The following is a 6,000-nucleotide window of genomic DNA, read 5'->3' as shown; positions in this document are numbered from 1 at the left end:
GCTTTCCTCACCCAGGGGTGTGGTGAGTGAACAAATGGGGCTATTTGGACACCCTGGTCCTTGCCAAGTCACCCCACCTTCACAGAGGTGTTGCCGATGACCAGGGAAAGAGCCCCCCAGCCCTGCCACGTCTCTTTTGGTTATTATCCTGACCATGCTCTCAGCATTCACTGACAGAATCTAAATGGGTGCATGCTGGGGTCTCCAGAAAAAGGTAACCATTGATGCAATAAGAAGGTGGCCGGGGGTTCAGCCCTGTGCTGGGACCTCAGGAAGCAGCAGTGGGGTGTGCTAGCTGCATACCTGGGGTTTGTTGCAGTCATACTGCTGGAGGGGTTGGAGTTTCTGCTGATTTTCACAGGTGATTGGCTGTTATTACAGAATGAAGAGTGCTGCTACTGATAAAACAAATGCCAGGTCGTACTGTTAAAGGGCTGCAGCCAGGTAGGGCTTTCCAGTTTCCATCCAAGTTTGGCACCTGAGCTGCTATGCAGGCAAGGGCTGAGTTTCAGCTCCGCTAACCCAGAGGGGATTTCTACCCACACCTTCATTGCCACTGCTGCTGCTGCTGTTCCCAGTGCCACCAGCAGCCACCCAGCCTTGGAGAGACCTGCTTTCCTCAGGGGTGGGAAATGGCCTGTTCACTGGGGCGGGCACAGGAGCCCAGCACTGCATGCTGCTCTTCTGGAGCATCCCCAATATGACGCTTTCTGCCCTGTGTTTGGTTATTAATCATAGTCTTATTTTGCTTTCATGAAAGGCCCAAACGGGTCCAGCTGTCGGTTATTCCTGCTCTCTGGGTTGTTGATCCTAGGGGAGATGTCATAGCTGGCAGCGCTCCTATGTCAAGCAGAGGAAATAAAATTAATCTTGCTGGTTTCCAGCAGATAATAAACTATTTGTAAGCCAGTTATTTTAGCTCATTTCCCACTTCTTTTTAATAAATACTATTTCACCCTCACCTTTAGAACATCTATTGCTTCTCTGCATGCCATGAACAAGCCTGGCAGGGAGCAAGTACTCGGAGGGAGGGTGCAGGACAGCTCTGCTGTAAGTGCCACATCCCAGAGGTGTTCGCATTTCTCCTCCAGCCTTCCCAGGACAGAACAGGGCTCTACATGCAGCCCCACAGCCAGCCCCCAGCATTAAATCAGGTACCAGCTGCTGCTGGTGGGGTAGTGGCAAAGCATGAGACACAAGCTCTTTGGTCTGCCAGCTGCAGCAACAAAAAATGAATGCACGTAGTAAAGTTTACCTTCACCTGGCTTCTTCTTACAACTGTGTTTAAGAGCCACATCAGCCTGTGCGGTATCCTGCAAGCTGACATTTCCTGCGAATAGTCAACTTGTCAGGAGAGGCAACAAAGCAAGTGAAGTGATAAATTAGGAGCAAATACTTGATGAGCACATTAGCATACACGAACTTGTTTCTTTAATCTTCTATCAAATATTTAGTGACAGAGGAGGGTGGTGGGTTTTTAAATGAAGTGCTGCTCCAGTTGTTTGGTGGTGGAAGTTGATGCATGTACTGGGAAGAGAGCAAACAGTCAGTGCTGGCCAGCGGGAGAAGTTCTTTTGGGCTCTGTTGATGTCAATGCCTGCTCCCTGCATGGAAAAGATGCAACATGTGTAAGATAAGTGAGTCATCTCAGGTCAGGCCCGGAGCCAGCCACTGCTGAGCTCTCTTCCCAGCTCTGCTACTGATTTGCTTGATGGCCTTGGTGGGTTTGTCAGGCTAGAAATCTGATATTCCCTGCTCAAACTGCCCCTTAAGAAAGCAGCTGGTTTCTCAGCATCCACCGTTTCGCACAGCTTCCTAAAATAGCAGCCGATCTCTGTTACCTCTTTGCTTTTCTACCTGGCTAATGGAGGTAATTGCTTAGATGAATCCTAGTGCTGTGCAAACAGACAAGGTCTTGCCAACACAAATATGCAATGTTAGGCCCTCTAACCCTTTACCGTAGGGTGGAGATGTTTGAGTTACCCAGAACGAAGCTACAGAAACACTGAGCTCCACATGGCTGACTTTGCCCCCTCAAACATCCCTGGCTCGCTGATTCCCCATTAATTCCCTATTAATAACTACTTTTTTGCATCTGTCACTCAACCAGCTTTTAACCCAGGTGGTGTGTGCCCTATTCATCCTGTGTAAGGCGGGTTCATTAATCAACCTGGCATGTGGTGGAGAAAGCCAAGAGTAGCGTGTCAACCAGATCTCTAATTTTGTCTGATGGAAAAGACAACAGGTTTATTTGACAAGACATATCTTCCACAAACCCTGCTGGTTAGCATCAGTTTTCATTTTAGCCACTAATGCCTTGTTGCTGGAGGGCTGAATTAAGTTTTTGGTGGTTGTGTCAGGGGATACTGTCCCACTAACCAGCCTATTGCTCCCTGGAGTATCCCTTTTTCTGCCTATTAGAGCCCTGGAGCTACCCTGGCAGTCTCCCACGTCTTTGGACTTTCCCCAAATTTGTAAATATAAAACTTCAGTGCACATTTTAGCTGGCTCCTTTAAGAAGCAAAGATAGCCAGGCCAGATGATGTGAAACACATTTAATTTTAGCAGATGCTGCCTCACATCCTCCGTTTTTCCAGATGGTAAATGCTGTGCTCCATCAGTAGCATCATATGGGAGGAATATCCCGCTCCTTTCCAAACGCAGTGCAGAAATAGCTGTTGAACATTTCTGCCTCTTTTTTTCTTGCACCACTGTTTATGATTTTACCATCTGCATTTAGTAATTGATCTATATTGCCATGGCAAGGGTTGGGGAGAGGAGGCAGCATTGATCCAGACACGATTTTTTGAGAGTTTTCTGCATTTCCTTCACTCCACTGGCTATTGATAGTCTATTAATCCTTTGATTTCCATTTATCAATAGCTTATATTGTTTTACCTTGTAATTTACAATCAATCATCACTGTTCTACTTCCGAGGGAGGGTTGCCTGCTTTATACATCATTTCTTTGTTATATTACTCTTTCTAGATCTCTTCTTAAACAGGCTGTTTCTTACCCCATATATCTATTTTCCATCTCTATGATATCATGGATTTTTGAACATCCAGTAGAATAGTCTTGGATAATTTCCAGTTTTCATTAACTCTTCACATTTTACATTTATGTTCCCAGGGAACTGTGCCAGCAACTGCTTTAAATACGTGCACACACGCACGCATGCACACACACATAAACACAGCACAACCTTGAAAACTCAGACGCAAGGGGACCACAGAAAAATGGTCTTGTTAGCGATAATTTGTATGAAGTGGGAACACCAAAGAACATACTTGGCAATGTGTTGTAATGACACTGAAGTGAGAGAGTGCATTTAACCCACACTTGGTATGGTGAGCAGGCCTTCAGTCATGTCATGACTAAAAAAAGTCAGTGATCTTTGTCTCCAGGATGGTGCTCTCTGCTGCTCCACAGAGGTCTCGGTTCCATCAGTCACAGTGAAGTAATGTGATGTACCAGCCTGTGTCTCCAAGAAGTGACAAAGTTTGTCAGCGCGTGCTTGGGTTTCTGACAATGATGCATGTTCTTCAGGTCTGCTGACTTCAGCAAGGGCACCAGCATCACTTGGATTTTCTTCTGAAGAGGCTGCAGCTAGAAATTTGACCACAAGGTCACAAGGGCTTCACTTGCCCCATGGCTACTAATGTTTCATTGGCAGAAACCCAATCTTTTATGCAATCTCTTCCAGCCTTACCAGGCCATACACTTGTCGATGGCTTAACTGTTCTTCCACCACCACCACAAGCTTTGCCAAATTCTCCACCTCCAAGATACCATCTTTATGGACAAGCCCAGATATCTGAAGCATCAAAAGCCATCGATGAAATGGAGATTGTCCAGCACCACAAATGTGGAGATCCTCCTCCCCACACCGGGCAGCAATAATCTCCACTTGGTGTTTGGATTCAACCTTGTGTGTATTTCTGAATATAGAACTGTATGGGTGTTTACATTCACAGACCTCTGTGTGCACACTGCATGCATAGGCTGACAATTAGTGCTCTGATCTACTTGCATGAGATAAATCTAATTTGATTATGGTCTGTGGTACAAAAAAAACAGTCTCTAATTTTCAGATTGAGTGATTAGTCCTTGTATTTCCATCAGAAAAAGGCTCTCTTTTGGGTTAGCCAGAGCTGCTGAAGCTCAAGAAATGAAACCCTCTTTTTTATAGCCCTGGGGAACTGTTGTTGGTTGGATAAAGTGACCCAACTAACAGTGAATTAAAACCCTGGTGGGGTTTCCTCCTCTGAGCTGTGAAGGGGTGACTGGAGGACTGAACACCCTGTTCTCTCGCACAGTGTGGTGGTCTTTCCACAGCCACCCATCAGTATCTCATTTCCAGTTTTATTAAGTAGAACTTCACTCCATAAATCACATCTCATTACTTGCAGTACCAGAAGGAAGACATTTCCTGCTGGTACTGGGCACGAATGCTGCACAGGCATTTAGAGCTTGGCAGCAGTACAGAGCCCAGTCCTGGTGCAGAAGCACAGAGGTCCTGGATTTCCCAGGGCATCAAAAGGGGTCTGACTCTGCACCTCTACAACTGATTTGAATAGAAAGCATGAGTCAGTGTGGACACCGTTCAGACAATTGAAAGTAAGAAGTAGGACAAGCTAATACCAGAGTGAGAGGAGGACAGCAGACAAGCTTCTCTGACATGCCCCAGCTATGCACTTGCCCCAGTGCCCAGAAGATTTATGTATAGTTTGGGGTTGAGTTTCTGTATGCTTTTCAGATTGAACATTAACCTGTGCTTAACAACCATATGACAGTAGCTGCTGCATTCCCAAGTACAGTGTTCCAAAGCAGCTCCCTCAATAGTACAGTAAACAGTTGCTTTGTCTTCTGTCTTTATTAGTCCCACAGGAGACAATATTGCCTTGCTTATGACCCTGTCTTCTTGCTGGTACAGCTGTCTTCCTGCCAGAGCACGTATTAGTTCCTGAGCTCAGGGTGCGTACAATGTGTTTTGTTATGTGTTGACACAGACACACACATGCTGGTTTACCCTCATGACGTGGGTCTCTCTGAAAACTGAGAGCTGAATTCCAGGTGGCCATGGAGGCTACGCAGGATGCAAAATATTACAGGATGTCTCCCTACATGTCAGAGCCGATTTCAGATGGGCGGGGAGAACAGGACGGGGAGGGAAAAAAGAAATAAAGAAGATGCTTTAGAGGCTGAAACACTCATCTGGCATCAGTGGTCATGATTGAGCTTTCTCTTGACAAAGGAGCTAATTGAGCTGCCCACCCTGAGAGCATGAGGGTATGTGAGCTGCCCTCGGGTCCTGCTCCAAATCCCAGGGTCAGGGCGACACAGTCCCTGCACTCCGCTAGCTTCAGTTTCGTCATTCCACGCATCTCCTGGCGCAGGCAGGCACGGGCAAGCAATTCTTGGCAGTCACCTCTGGAACCACATTAGTACTGTACTGTAGGGAGCTACTGCCATGGAGATGTCCTCATCTTCATCCAGCCCCACCAAAGGGCATCACTGCCCTTCCTGCAGGAGGGATTGCGGTAGTCAGCAGCGCAGCAGGTACAGAAAGTGAAGCCTAGCATCCAGAGGGGATATACATCTGCTTCAGCTGGGAAGCCTGGTTGTCTGCAAACCGGTTTAAAAGGTTATCCTAGGTGAAGGAAGGCAAACAAAGCAAACTTGTGGGCTTGTTTCTGTGGATACTGGCCTGGAAGTGGAGGCATCCTTTAGAAGTCTTCATAGCCTCAGTGCCACAGATTGTTATGAATCACTTGGGACAAATACATCCTCAAAGCAACAATGACTTTTTAGTCCATTGTAAGTAGCTCATGTGTTGATATTTTAGAGAATAACATTGCCTAATGTGTTTATACTTTCTGAAGGATGATGCAACAAGGTCTCTTTGTAAGGTAACCGGCTTCTGTGGAAAGACCCATATGGCAGGTAGAGCATCCATGGCGCTATTATCCAGAGCATCCTGTTGTCGTTTTCAAAGA

The sequence above is a fragment of the Lathamus discolor genome, chromosome 2 (genome assembly GCF_037157495.1).
Source record: "Lathamus discolor isolate bLatDis1 chromosome 2, bLatDis1.hap1, whole genome shotgun sequence".
Classification (NCBI taxonomy): Eukaryota; Metazoa; Chordata; class Aves; order Psittaciformes; family Psittacidae; genus Lathamus; species Lathamus discolor.
Note: the sequence above shows the minus strand (reverse complement) of the source record.